The sequence below is a fragment of the Hemitrygon akajei genome, chromosome 31 (genome assembly GCF_048418815.1).
Source record: "Hemitrygon akajei chromosome 31, sHemAka1.3, whole genome shotgun sequence".
Classification (NCBI taxonomy): domain Eukaryota; kingdom Metazoa; phylum Chordata; class Chondrichthyes; order Myliobatiformes; family Dasyatidae; genus Hemitrygon; species Hemitrygon akajei.
The window spans coordinates 3,215,442-3,231,160 of record NC_133154.1 but is presented as its reverse complement, the minus strand read 5'-3'; the positions used below and the strand labels follow the sequence as shown (position 1 = coordinate 3,231,160).

General features: G+C 48.3%; 1 pseudogene; it reads left to right on the top strand.

The window, feature by feature from the left end:
- The first annotated feature begins 1,600 nt into the window (after positions 1 to 1,600).
- LOC140718992 (perforin-1 pseudogene) lies at positions 1,601 to 12,384 on the top strand (annotated as a pseudogene).
- Positions 12,385 to 15,719: the final 3,335 nt, after the last annotated feature.

Here is a 15,719-nt window from a genome sequence, read left to right as displayed (position 1 = left end):
GGAAAGGTTGGGCCTCCTAATGAGTATTAAGGTGGATAAGAGCCCTGATGAGATTTACCCCAGTTATTGAAGGAGGCAAGAGCTGAGATTGTTGGGATCTTGGCTGGTATCTTTGTGTCACAGGCAAGGTCTGGAGGGCAGGTGAGGGGCAAACGTCCTGCCTCTATTTAAGAAGGTGTTCTAATTGTACAAGACGTTGATTCGGTTGCACTTGGAGAATTGAGTATAGTTCCAGTCTCCACACTACTGCAAGGAAAGATTCACAAGAACACAGTAGGGCCTTACCATTTACTGTGTGAGTCCTGCTCTGGTTTAACTCATCAGAGTGCAACACCTCACACGTGTAAATTCACCAGCCCATCTCCCTTTTATTCAAAATCGTTTCTATATATTTCAAACAACTGCAGATATCCCTGTGGAAAACCATTGATCACAAACTGACGGCCAGAATAAACACTTTGCAATTGTATCATTTACCTTCTAGGGGCAAGCTAATCCTGAATCCAAATTTACTGGTAGGCCTCGGCCTACTCTTGCCTTTTCAACAGGATGTCTGCACTGTTTCCTGTCCATGCTCAGCTGGTTTAGTGGCCACGGTCCCCCAGGATGGTGTGAGTCAGGGTGTGAGATTCTCAGTGGGAGAGTGTCACTGTTGGTTTTTGATGGTGATAATTCTCTGAACCCAGGTTTTTGTGTCTCACGTACACAAGCTGTTTCTGGATTTGTGACACGATGGAGGAGAAGGTCAGAGAGGTTTGTCACCAGGTAGAGACGTAGCATTCAAGATTTTTGCAGTTCATGGAGTGATGGGTGTCTGGTGAGAAACTAAGGCACCGTTCCCCTCTTAGAATCCAGGCGAATATCGGTCTCTGTATTGGGCCCAGATGTGTAGGCAATCTGTCCATTATCCCTCCCCTCCCTCTCCATCCACCACCCTCCACTCCTCAACTTACCACCAACACAATCCATTCCTTGTGCCACCCTCCGATCTTCACCCCCTCCCTCCTACTCAACATCCAGATACTCCTCACTCCCCCTCACATATGTGATCTCTGTCTCTCTCTCCCTCCTCCCTCATTGACTGCCCCTCAACATCTAGACACTCCTCCCTCCCCCTCATTGTGTGATCTCTCTCTCTCTCTATTTCTCTCCCTCCTCCCTCTCTGACTGTTTCATTCTCCCTTGTCTCTTCTTCTCTTTCTCGAGCTCTTTCAATCTTCTTCATTTCTTTGTCTATCCATCACTCTCCCTCCCTCTCTCTCACTATCTCTATCTATCTTTCCATCTCTTCCACCCCATATTCCATCCATTTGATAAAATGGCTGTTTGTAACCAACAACTCTGATCCGACAAACTCCCTCATCTCACCTCCCCCATAATCTGTTTCCCTCCCCTCCAAACCCTTTCCTATCCACAGTAGAAGGGAGGGAAGAGTCTCCATAAGGGCAGGCCTCATCTTGAAGCCTCCCATTGTTACTTCTCGTTTCCATAACTGAGGCAGCCCACGAGTGTGAGTTCCTCAGGACAGCCCCTCCCCTCCTGACGACATGTTCTGAACCTTAATATGGTCCGTGACTCTCTCAGTAGCTCAGAACCTGGAGTCAGGGCTGAGACAGACCTCAGCCACAAAGGGGCAGTGGGAGGCGCGAAGACAGGCCCCTGCTGGAGCAGATCTGGGAGAAGCTCAAAGTTCCTGGAAGAATAGTGACAGGTAGGCTCACTTCTCTGTCTCAGGGGTAGAAGGGTGTCTATTTGGCGATGCTACCCCTTCTTGTGTGGTCCAATCCTCTTTCTTCCTTTCTCTCCATCTCTCAACATCTCTCTCCCCTTCTCTCCATCTCTCAACCTCTCTCTCCCCTTCTCTCAATCTCTCAACCTCTCTCTCCCCGTCTCTCCATCTCTCAACCTCTCTCCCCTTTTCTCCATCTCTCAACCTCTCTCCCCTTCTCTCCCTCAACCTCTCTCTCCCCTTCTCTCCATCTCTCAACCTCTCTCTCCCCTTCTCTCCATCTCTCAACCTCTCTCCCCTTCTCTCCATCTCTCAACCTCTCTCTCCACTCTCTGATAAATTCCCTCCAACATCTTCCTCAACTCTGCCCAGAGTCCATCCTATAAATTCTGGCATCCGGTGAGTGAGGTTCTAGAAATTTCTATTGCCTCACTGACTCCCACCCAACTCTCCCTCTCTTGTGATCAATATGTTTTCCATTCTCTCCCTCACTCTCCCTTTCTCTCATTCTCTGCTTCCCCCTTTCTCTCTCTGCCTCCCTTTCCCTCACTACCAAAGTATCCCTCCCTCTCTCCCACTACCAATACCTCCCTTCTCTCTCCCTCTGCACCTTTCACTCATATTCTCCCTTTGTCCATCTCTATCTGATTATACATTCTCTCTCTCTGTTATTCTCTCTCTCTCCCCATTGCTCGCACTCTCTGACTTCCTTTCTCTGTCTCCCAGACACAACCCTTGCATTCATTTCTTTCTCAATCTCGTACTCTCTCTCCATCTCTCCAGTGCTGTTTTTCATCTTTCTTCTTTTCACTCTCCCCCCTTCTCAACTATTCTCTCTCATTGGCACTATCACCCCATCTTATTTTCTCCCCCTCTTTTCATTTCTGTATGTCTTTCTCTCTCGTTCCCAACCTCTCCTTCCCTCTTATCCCTCTCATTCTATCTCTCCCACCCTCACTCTCCCTATCCTCCTCCCTCTCTCTCCCTCTCCCTTCCTCATTATTTGCATTCCAATCCGTCCTTCAGCCTTTACCATTTCCTCTGTGTGATGGGGTCAGTGAGAGAACTGCCGTTAGGCAATTGTGCATTCACAGAGATGTCCCACACTGGAACAAGGCCTTCCACACAACTCATCCAAACCAACCGATCTCCCTTGTTGAGCTGATCCTGTTTGCTTGCGTTAGCTCCCATATCCCTGTAAACGCTATCTATCCATCACGGTCTAAATGCCTCCTAAACATCGTAATTGTAGCTGCCTCGACCACTTGTTCTGTCCTGCCGTGATTTAACTCTAAATTCACTTCGAACTTGTCTGACTTAAATTTCATCTGCCATTCCTTTGACAGACAGTCTGAAATAAGGACACACCAGTAGAGCCATTACATCTTTGCTCCATCCTGTTATAACCTTAGACCAACCTTCTTTACTGCCCACCACACCACCCATTTTTGTGTCATCCACTAATTTATTAATCATGTACCTCCATTCTCATCCAAGCTGATTGTACAAATGACAAGCAACACTGACTCCTGACCCCCGGAGCACACCACTGACCACAGGCCTCTGATCCTTCCATCTCCCATTTTAGATCCAAGTAGCTCGTTCACCCTAGTTCCCATGTGATCACACCTTCCCAAGCATACAATGAACCATTGCCCTCCGCGAATATGTGGTTCCTCTGCAGACAGAGTTAAGTGCACTAAGTTCCTGGGAGTTCACATCACAGGTGACCTCACCTGGTTCCTTCATATCACCTCCCTGAACAAGAAGGCTCTCCAGCACCTCCACTTCCTAAGAAAACTGAGGCAAGAAAGGCTCCCTCTCCCCTCCATCTCCCCATCTTAACTGAATTTTACAGGAGCACCATCCTGACAAGCTGCCTCTCCATCTGGTATGGGAACAGCAGAGCATCGGACCTACAAAGGGCTATGAGAACGGCCGGGAGGATCATAGAGGTCTCCCGAACACTCAACGGGGACATTTATCAGGAGAGCTGTGTACGCCGGGCACTTAGTATTATCAACGATCCCACCCATCCATCCAGCATCCTCTTTGACTTTCTACCATCAGGCAGGAGACTCCGATTCATAAAGACAAGAACGGTCGGGATGGGAAACAGTTTCTTCTCCCAGGCCATTAGGCTTCTGAACTCCTGAATTCTGAACAGAATACAACTGTTGCATTGTATTCGAAGTGTCACTGGTTAATCTGTTTCACACCTTACAATATTTGATATTAATGCACTTCAGCTTGTTATTATGTGTGATTCATCTGTAGATTTTATTGGTGGAATAAATTCTTATGGTGGAATTCTTCATTAAGATGGAGAGTGACATAGTTAATTCAGAAACAAAGGTTCTGAACTTAAAGAAGAGTAACTTTGAAGGTATGAGATGTGAATTAGCTAAGATAGACTGGCAAATGATACTTAAAGGGTTGATGGTGGATATGCAATGGCAAGCATTTAAAGATCGCATGGATGAACTACAGCAATTGTAGTTCACCTGAGGCACACCTGAGGACAGGGAGAAATTCAGAGACCAGCAGAGGAGGACAAAGGGCTTAATTAGGAAAGGGGAAGAAGATTATGAGAGAAAGCTGGCAGGGAACACAAAAACTGACAGTAAAAGCTTTTATAGATAAGTGAAAAGAAAAAGATTGGTCAAGACAAATGTAGATCCTTTACAGTCAGAAACAGGTGAATTGATCATAGGGAACAAAGACATGGCAGACCAATTGAATAACTACTTTGGTTCTGTCTTCATTAAGGAGGACATAAATAATCTTCCGGAAATAGTAAGGGACCGAGGGTCTAGTGAGATGGAGGAACTGAGGGAAATACATGTTAGTAGGGAAGTGGTGTTAGGTAAATTAAAGGCAGATAAATCCCCAGGGCCAGATGGTCTGCATCCCAGAGTGCTTAAGGAAGTAGCCCAAGAAATAGTGGATGCATTAGTGATAATTTTTCAAAACTCCTTAGATCCTGGATTAGTTCCTGAGGATTGGAGGGTGGCTAATGTAACCCCACTTTTTAAAAAAGGAGGGAGAGAAAAACCAGGGAATTATAGACTGGATAGTCTGACATCGGTGGTGGGGAAAATGCTAGAGATGGTTATCAAAGATGTGATAACAGCATACTTGGAAAGAGGTGAAATCATCGGACAAAGTCAGCATGGATTTGTGAAAGGAAAATCATGTCTGACGAATCTTATAGAATTTTTTTGAAGATGTAACTAGTAGAGTGGATAGAGGAGAGCCAGTGGATGTGGTATATTTAGATTTTCAAAAGGCTTTCGGCAAGGTCCCACACAGGAGATTAGTGTGCAAACTTAAAGCACACGGTATTGGGGGTATGGTATTGATGTGGATCGAGAATTGGTTGGCAGACAGGAAGCAAAGAGTGGGAGTAAATGGGACCTTTTCAGAATGGCAGGCAGTAACTAGTGGGGTACTGCAAGGCTCAGTGCTGGGACCCCAGTTGTTTGCAATATATATTAATGATTTAGACGAGGGAATTAAATGCAGCATCTCCAAGTTTGCGGATGACACGAAGCTGGGCGGCGGTGTTAGCTGTGAGGAGGATGCTAAGAGGATGCAGGGTGACTTGGATAGGTTAGGTGAGTGGGCAAATTCATGGCAAATGCCATTTAATGTGGATAAATGTGAGATTATCCACTTTGGTTGCAAGAACAGGAAAACAGGTATCTGAACGGTGGCTGATTAGGAACAGGGGAGGTGCAACGAGACCTGGGTGTCATTGTACACCAGTCATTGAAAGTGAGCATGCAGGTACAGCAGGCGGAGAAAAAGGCAAATGGTATGTTGGCATTCATAGCAAAAGGATTTGAGTACAGGAGCAGGGAGGTTCTACTGCAGTTGTACAAGGCCTTGGTGAGACCGCACCTAGAGTATTGTGTGCAATTTTGGTCCCCTAATCTGAGGAAAGATATTCTTGCCATAGAGGGAGTACAAAGAAGGTTCACCAGATTGATTCCTGGGATGGCAGGACTTTCATATGAAGAAAGACTGGATCGACTAGGCTTGTACTCACGGAAATTTAGAAGATTGAGGGGGGATCTTATTGAAACGTACAAAATTCTAAAGGGATTGGACAGGCTAGATGCAGGAAGATTGTTTTCGATGTTGGGGAAGTCCAGAACGAGGGGTCACAGTTTAAGGATAAAGGGGAAGCCTTTTAGGACTAAAATGAGGGAAAACTTCTTCACACAGAGAGTGGTGAATCTGTGGAATTCTCTGCCACAGGAAACAGTTGAGGCCGGTTCATTGGCTATATTTAAGAGGAAGTTAGATATGGCCCTTGTGGCTAAAGGGATCAGGGGTATGGAGAGAAAGCAGGTACAGGGTTCTGAGTTGGATGATCAGCCATGATCATACTGAATGGCGGTGCAGGCTCGAAGGGCTGAATTCCCTACTCCTGCACCTATTTTCTCTGTTTCTATGTTTACCTTCATAAGTTACCGTGTTATGTGTACTACTGTGTTTCACTTTCTGGTTCAAGGAAACATCTCATTTCTATATACATTATATGTCATGGTCCGGATCGGTTCCCCTTTAAGTTTAGTTAGGTTGCGTTATGATCTGGACCATTGACTCCCTGTTCCCTTTTAATTCCGTTTCACGTGTCCCTTGAGCTTAGCCATTAAGGTACCCTACTCCCGACCCAAACCGGCAGTTTATAAACCCCTGGCATTAGCCGTTTGGGGCGAGAGTGTCAGGAAACATTAGAAAGATGCCATCGCTACCACAAGCCAGAGTAGTCTAGCCCACATTGGAGTGCCGGCAATTCACCTTCCTTCGCCAGAGTGGGTCTGGTCAAGGTCAAACTGCCAGGGGTTAGTTGAAGGTGGAGTCCTGGTTCGATGTTCATGCCCAGTGTCCGTGTCTGTCACTCGAAGAAGAGTCCCGGCTCGGTGCCTGAGTTGAAGGCGGAGTCCTGGCTCGACGTTCCTGTCCTGTGTTTGAGTGTCCAAGTTCTGGCTGTGGCAAATCAAGGTCCCAGTCTCCAAGTCCAAGGTCTGCAGCGGTCCCAGTTCCCAGTCTTCAAGTCCAATGTTCGCAGCGGTCCAAGTTCCAGTGTCCAAGTCCAATGTTCGCGACAGTCCAACTTCCCTGTCTCCAAGTCCAAGGTCCGCGGCGGTCCCAGTCCCTAGTCTCCTAGTCCGAGGTTCGTGTTCCTCTTTGTCCTCCTTGATTTCCCGGTTCTCTGTGTAGCGAGTAATAAACACTATTTTATTGAACCTAAGAAAGACGTGTTTGTGTCCTGCTTGTGGGTCTTCTCCCAGCACCCTTGCCCCCACCTTGTGACATTATATGGCTACGTATGTTATATACATGTAAATAGTTAACTGACAATAAATTTGACTTGACTGGGACTGCGCAGGACTTGGTAAACCCATCCACCACTCTGCCATCATCAGTTCTCTTGGCCATCTCTTTTAAACACTAAGACTAATTGATGAGACCTGTGCAAAGCCATGCTGACTTTCCCAAATCAGTCCTTGCCTTTCCAAATGGAAGTAGACTCCTGTCTCTCAACCCCTGATGCCAGGCTCACCCACCTATCCCTGCAGACCTTCTCAAACAAAATCACAACATTAGCCCCTTTCAGTCTGTCCTTCCCTCAAGTGGGACGAAGGAAAATACAATTTCCTCCCTTGCTTCCTACAGTCTCTTAGGATGCACTTGGTCCGATCCCAGGTATTGATTCACCTTTATATGTTTCAAGACACCCAACATCTCCCCCTCCCTTCCTAATATCAATATCGTTTCAGCACTGTTCTCTTCCCTGAACTCACTGCCTTCCAGGAGTATCCCCACAGTAAACACTGACAAGAGAATTCACATCAGACCTCAAGTATTTATGAAGTGTCCATTAAGATCACTTGATAACAGACTTATTTGCAGTTCATGGAATGAAAGAGTCTGTGGCAGCAGCGTGCAGGGGAAAATGGTTTAGTAATGGGAAACGGAAAGCGGTGGCAAAAGATTGAAGTTCGGACTGGAGGGCGATGGGCAGTGGAGTTCCCTGGGTCAGGATCTGGTCCGGTGCTTTGTTAATAAAGCCATTGTTAATCAGCACAGAAACAGGTCCTTTGGCCAAAGTTGTCCATGGTCCCATTCTACATTTAGTCCATATCTTTCTCAGCCTTTCCTACCCACATCCATATACTTATCCAAATGTCTTTTAAGTGCTATTATTGTACCTGCCTGAACCACGTTCTCTGGCAGCCATATACATACAACCCTCCGGAATAAAGTCCTATCTGGCTGAACCAGTCCCTATAACTCAGGCCCTCCAGTCCTGGCAACCACCTCATTCATCTTCTCAAAGTTCAAATTTAAACCAAATTTTATTATCAAAGTACAGTTATGTCACCATAGACAATCCTGAGACTCATTTTCTTGTAGATATACTCAGCAGATCTATAGAATAGTAACTCTAAGAAGATCAATGAAAGATCAACCAGAGTGCAAAAGACAACAAACTGTGCAAATGCAAATATAAATAAATAGCAATAAATAACAAGAACATGAGATAATGAGTTAAAGAGACCTTGAAGTGAGATCATTGGTTGTGGGAACATCTCAATGGATAGGCAAGTGAGGGTAGTCATCCCCTTTTGTTCAAGAGCCTGATGGTTGAGGGGTAGTAACTGTTCTTAAAGCTGGTGGTGTGAGTCCTGAGGCTCTTGTTCCTTCTACATGTCCTTTCTTTGTTTCGTGACTATCTGGAGAATACTAATTTCAGAGTTGTATATGGATACATGCTTTGATAATAAATGAACCTTTGAGAGGAGCAGCAAGATACAGCGAGCCTGTGGGATGTCGAACTGATGGGATGGACTGTAGTTTTTGATGAGCTCTTGATCTTGGTCTCTTTGGGGGCTTGCATGGTTGTTGATGGAGGGCAGGCCCTCTCTGCTGGAACAAATGGGAGGAGGTGGGAGGCTGGAGGGTCGATCCTTTTGCTGCTGCTGTGCATGGGAGGGGGAATGGGGGCTTTGGGGTTCTAACATTTCCCTGTCATTAATTCTTTGGGGTTTTTCTTCTGTTTCATGGGTGTCTGTGCAGAGTAAGAATTTCAGGTTGTATATTAAATCAAACTTTTGGATGAAGAACCCTTGAAAGTGAGATCATTGTTTGTGGGAACATTTCAAAGTTGTGACAAGTGAAGTCGAATGAAGTTATCCCCTTTTATTCAAGAGCCTGATGGCTGAGGGGTAGCAACTGTTCTTGAACTGGTGGTGTGAGTCCTAAGGCTCTTCTCTGTATTATTACCAGTTTAATGATGTTTTTCCTAAAACAAGGCAAATAAAACTGTTTAATGCTGAGTAATGTGAAGAATGGTGGGAAGAATGAGATTAGGAAATCAAAAGAATAGAAGGACAAGAGAAGCCAGGACAGAGCAATCTGGGGGTACAGGTCAAAAGTTCCACCCAACATGGTGGAAAAGTGGTCTGAAATCTTGGACCACCAGACAAGGAGGGAGGTTTGAGGGCTTTGTAGAGGGTCCGGGAGAGATGTATCTGAGTCACTCCAGTCAACAGGAAGAGAGTGGAGGAGCTGGGGGAGTCTACAAGGAGATCCTACACAGGTTGACCCATCAGTAGAAAGGTCTCACGTGGGGCTTTATTGTGTCTTCTTTAACCTGATTTGACCAAAACCATCCCTGAGCAAGACCAGATCACAAAATGTCAGTTGTGGGACATTCACAAAATGGTGGCCACCATTCCTCCCATTACATAGGAAGGGCAAAGGCAATGTTCTTGACTCATCCTAGTTCAAATACATTTCTTATTTTAATTCCTTCAGGTCCAACAGAGGGACCCTCTATGAAGGGGTAGGTCATGGAAGAGTCCCTTTCTGATGGCACGGATGGTGGGGAGGGGTGAATGTGTGATGCCATCCATTGGTGACCCCATCTCCCATTCTCATTACAGATTGACCGCCCTCCGTTGATCGAGGGAAGACCTGTCAACATTGCAATGGATGCTGGGAAGGGATGGAAAATGGGAACGTTGCTCTGGGCTCTCCTGTTCCTGGGGGGTGTGGGGGCTATCTGCCAGACGGGCAGTGCCAGAGAATGCCGCCGTGCGTCCCCAGTACCAGGGAGCAGTCTGGCCGGGGAGGGTTTTGATGTGGTAACGTTGGACCGCAAGGGGGCGTACGTGGTGGACGTGGAGAGCTGGAGACGTCCAGACGGGGCCTGCAAGCTCTGCAGGAATACTCTGATGGGGGGTAGATGGCAGCGTCTCCCCCTGGCCGTGGTGGATTGGCGACCCCAACATAGATGCCACCGGGCTGTAAAAAGCAGGCTCTTCCACTCAGCCTCTGACTTCAGCAGTTCGGTCAGCTCCAGTGTGGATAAAAGCTGGAGTTTTGGCCTGGGGATATCCAACTTTTCGGTGTCATCTGGTGTAACAGTGGCTGGCTCCAAATCTCAGGCCATGTCCTTTGCCAACCGTAAAGCCCAATCAGACAACTACAGCTTTTCCAGCCAGAAGTTCCATTGCCGCCTTTACCGTTACCGTCTGAGGAACCCACCCCCTCTAGCATCTGAGTTCTCCAACCAGCTCAAACAAATCACCAGCAGCTCCTATGCGGGAGCCCGGCACCAGTATCGCCAAATAGTGCAGACTTTCGGGACACATTACTTCCGGTCAGTGGAGGTGGGTGGTTCCTACAAGGATGTGACGGCCATCCGCACCTGTAAGGCCGTTTCTCAGGGCCTCACTGCTACTCAGGTGAAGAACTGCCTCAATGTGGAGGCCAGTGTTAGCGTGTTAGGATTTGCCCGTACATCAGCTCGAGCAGGTTACTGCAAGAAGCAGGCCTCGTCCCATAGCCATGCCCACAGCTTCCACCAGGCCTTCAGCGAGAGGCTGACAGAAGTCTCAGGAGGCCATAGTACTGGGCACACAGACATCCTCTTCTCCTCCAGTCTTCGGGCCTTCACCAGCTGGCTGAACAGTCTGACGGCCTCACCAGGCATCATACACTACCGGCTGGCCCCCCTCCATTTCCTGCTGCCTAGAACCAACATTCGCCGGAAACATCTGAGGCGCTACCTCAGAGAGTACATTTTGGCCAACGCCATGAAACGGGACTGCTCCAGAACCACCTGCCCCGCTCCTGGGAGGAAAAGCCGCTTCGATCGCTGTTCCTGCCAATGTCCGGAGAGCTCCTTGGTGGACCGTCAGTGCTGTGCCAAGCAGAAGGGTGCGGGGCACCTGGTTGTCACTGTAAAGAGAGGCTTCGGTCTCTGGGGCGACTATTTCTCTGGCACTGATGGTTTTGTGGTGGTCTATTATGGTAGCATCAAAGAACAGACCAGGGTGGTGGACAACAACAACAACCCTACCTGGAACGCTAGACTGGACCTGGGGGAGGTGGTTGCCCACAGCAACATGAAACTCACCGTGAAGGTCTATGATAAAGATCCCTTGCGGAAGGAACATCTGGGGACCTGCCAGGTGCCTCTGATCTCTGGTGTCAGCAATCTCACCTGCCACCTTAAGCATGGCAAGGTCACCTACCAATTGTCCTTCATCTGTGGCCTCCACTTGCAGGGTCGCACCTGCCACCAGTATGCCCCGAGTCCAGGAGCCCGTGAGTTCACCGGGCTCCTGTGGACCAACAAGTCCTTCCACTCGTCTGACTCCCCCACCGCCCTTCCCTCAGGGAATACCCTCCTCAAAGTTATCTACCCCTGACCTTTGAACTCTCACCAACCTCACTCCCAGGCCCAACGCTGCTTCCTATTGCCACAGTGCTGCTATCATACCACCCCTCCCCTCTTTCTCTCTCCTCCATTCATCATTCCCTTTTCCCAGATATTTGCCCTCTATTCTCCATGACCCTGTACCCATCATCCTCGGTGTCTCATTAGTCCCATTGCCCTGACCTTTCCCCTCTCACCCCCTCTGGCCCCAAGGAACAATTCTCTCCAGGACTCCTTCCGCACATTCATGCCCATGATCCTCCATTACCGAGGTCACATTGTCTTCAGTCCAATCTCCCGACTTTTGCACTATCACCCTTAATAGTCCAGGTCACAATATCTCACACTCCCACCTGTCTCAGCCTCTGAGAGAGAGACCCCACATATCACTCACACCTCACCAATTCCTCAGATTCTCTGGGCACTAGGAATTCCCAGTGGGAATGGGATCCCGGCTTGCCTGACTGCACCAAGCTTTCAGGCACTGGTGTTTGAGGGTACAGGATGGGAAGGCCATTGAGGATACAACCTCTCTGTATCTGTCATATTGCCACTGTATCACCCTAGCAGAAACCCCTCACCCCAACAAAGACCTGTATTGGAGGGAAGGTCCCCCAATAGGCTTGCCAAACCACAGGCAGCTTAATGGCTTGAGCGTAACGTCATTTACAGATCCGCTAGACCCGTGCGGTGGTGACTGAGAGCAGGCTCCATTTCCCATAATCCTGTTGCTGACAGAGGACCAACTGGAGAGTCTCCGGCTGACCTGTGTCCCAGGACGGGTGGCATGTCGGAGCAGGACCATCATCACAGGAACATCGTACACCTCCCTGTGCACGAGGAGCTTTGCAAAGAGATGCTTTGGAGACAGAAGAGATTGTCTGATTGTCTCTTGCCTTCTTTGTACAACTTGTATTTTTGCAATAAACATCACTGAGCATCATTTAGCCTTTGGGTGTGAATGGTTACCATGGTGATGTGGGATGTGGAGTTCCGGGGTGGTGAGGACAGGAACGTGGGACAGGGAGGGGGAGGTGAGGAAGGGTATTGTCCCCAGTGGGGTTTGATGGGAGGAACACGGGAGATTGGAGAAGCAGGAACCAGCAGGGACAGAGATCAGCATCACGACACGCACCACAGAGACCGTCCAGGAGAGACACCGTCTTTACCAGGGGTCTGTGAATGGGAGAGATTTACTCTTTAAAAGCGATCTGAGATGATAAACAGAATCCCTCTCTGATGGGAGACGGTCACTTTCCACCAACCATTCCTGCTCTTCACCTCAGATCTCCACCTTTACAAGTTCACATTTTCCTCTCTCTCTCTCTCTCCCTTCTTCTCTCCCTTTCCTTCTCCCTCACTCTCTCCCTCTCCTCCCCCCTGTCCCTGCCCTTTCCTCCTCTCTCTCACCCCCTCTCCCTCTCCGCCCACCTCTCCCCCACACCCTCTCTTCTCCCTCTCCGCATCTTCCACTCACTGTTCTTCTCTCTCTCCCTCTCCCCTCCCTCTCCCTCCCCCTCCCTCCCATTCTCCCCTCCCCCTCTCCATATCCCCCCCTCCCTCACCTCCCCCTCTCCCCTCTCCCTCACCTCCCCCTCTCCCCTCTCTCTCCCCCTCCCTCTCCCCATCTCCCTCTCCCCTCCCTCTCCCCCTCCCTCCCATTCTCCCCTTCCCCTCTCCGTATCCCCCTCTCCCTCACCTCCCCCTCTCCCCTCTCTCTCCCCCTTCCTCTCCCCATCTCCCTCTCCCCTCCGCCCTCTCCCTCTTCCCCTCTCTTGTTCCTCTCCCTCTCCCTGGTCACAAACAGATCATAACGATACACAAGTCACAATTCCTATGCAGGCCTGTCATTCCTGTCACCACCTGTACAACCACACTGAAAGGCCACACAGAGTTGGTGTTTGAGATAACGGGCGATTTATTCAAAAGCTGGTGTGCACCAGGAGACCAGACAAAGCTCATCGACTGAGCATGAATTTGGTATGGCTTTTACACTCCAGAAAAACTACATTTTGATAACAGAACGGTGGCTACAGAGAGACTAAGTGTCTAAGCCCTGATTACAGAATAAATTAGAGGCATAGGGTCATAGAAAAGTACATCACAGATTCAGGCCCTTCAGCCCATCTTGTCCATTCCAAAATCATTTAAACTGCCATCATCCATCGACCTACACTGGGACCAGAGCCCTCCATACCCCTCCCATCCACGTACCTATCCAAGCCTCCCTTAAACGTTGAAATCAATCTCACATGCACCACTTGCACTGGCAGCTCGTTCCACACTCTCACGTCCCTCTGAGTGAAGAAGTTTCCCCTCAAGTTTTCCTTAAACTTTTCATCTTTCAACATTAACCTATGATCCCCTATATTGGTGTTATAATTTGGAGAAGTGGGCTGAGTAACTTTTGGTACCGAGGGAACAGTAGAATCCATGTTTTAAGTTGTTGGCCTATCATCAACATAGTTCCGTTAATGTTTGTGCAGGGACGATAAAGTGTGAGCTTCAATTCATTGAGAGTTGTGTCATGAATTGCCAAACCTAGACCAGTTGATGATTGGTCAACAAACTCTTGCTCTGTTCCTTCCCTCCACTGTTGGTTGCAGCTACCTTCTCCCTATCTTTCCGTCCCGATGAAGGGTCTCTGCCTAAAACATCTACTGTCCAATTCCTTCCACAGATGCTGCCTGACCCATTGAGTTCTTCCAGCTTTTTCATTTGCACCCTGTGGAGTTTTGCCACAATGACAAGCCATTTCATTTTGCAGGCAACACTGCCACTCAGTGGTGACATGCTTGAATGGCAGGTCCCTTTCCGAGTGAGATGGAGTTGCCTCCAGTTCGGCTACTCCCGTCCGCCGGGGAAAAAGCCCTCAGGCTGCCCAATGACCAGAGGGAGAAACAGATGGAACCACAACATGGAAGGACAAAATAAAGACTGAGGGGAGATTTTAAATGGATTTTTGCATCTGTATTTACTCAACAGGTGGACACAGAGTTTATAGAACTGAAACAAAACACTAGTGGGGTCATGGACCACATATAGGATACAGAGGAGGAGGTGCTTATTGTTTTGAGGTAAATGAGGGTGGATAAATCTCCAGGACCTGGCCAGGTTTCCCTCGGACCATGTGGGAGGCAAGTGCAGAAATTACGGAGGACTTAGAAGAGGTTTTTAAGGCATCATTAGTTAGGGGTGAGATACCAGAGGCGTAGAGGATAGATAATGGTGATTCACTGATTAAGAAAGGTTGTGAGAATAAGACACAAAGTTGTAAGTGTTACATCAGCAGTGCACAAGTTATTGGAAGGTATTCTGATACCAGTGCAGTACAGTAGCGTAGTGGTTAGCACAGCAGTTTGCTCTACCAGAGAAGGTTCAATTCCCGCTGCCGTCTGTAAGAAGTTCTGGCCATGACTGTGTGGGTCCCTCTGGGTGCTCCAGATTCCTCCCACAGTCCAAAGATTTACCGGTAAGTAGGCTAATTGGGTGTAATTGGGTGGTGCGGATTCAATGGGCTGGCCATTAGCAAACAACACACACGTAATGCTGGTGGAACACAGCAGGCCAGGCAGCATCTATAGGGAGAAGCACTGTCGATGTTTCGGGCCTAGACCCTTCATCAGGACTAACTGAAAGGAAAGATACTAAGAGATTTGAAAGTAGGAGGATAGGAGAAGACCGGAAGGGGTGGGATGAATTTAAGAGCTGGAAAGGTGATTGGCAAAAGTGATACAGAGCTGGCGAAGGGAAAGGATCATGGGACGGGAGGCCTAGGGAGAAAGAAAGGAGGAGGGGAGCATCAGAGGGAGATGGAGAACAGGCAGAGTGATGGACAGAGAGAGAGAAAAAAAGAAACAACTAAATATGTCAGGGATGGGGTAAGAAGGGGAGGAGGGGCATTAACAGAAGTTAGAGAAGTCAATATTCATGCCATCAGGTTGGAGGCTACCCAGCCGGTATATAAGGTGTTGTTCCTCCAACCAGAGTGTGGCTTCATCTTGACAGTAGAGGAGGGTCTCGGCCCGAAACGTCAACAGTGCTTCTTCCTATAGATGCTGCCTGGCCTGCTGTGTTCCACCAGCATTTTGTGGGTGTTGTTTGAATTTCCAGCATCTGCAGATTTCCTCGTGTTTCCTCCTTATCACTGTTGTAAAGAGATGTCCATCAATTCTGCTGCTGTGCCCTCTGATTCTAGACTCTCCCACTGGAGAAAACATCTTCTCCACATCCACTCTGTCTAAGCCT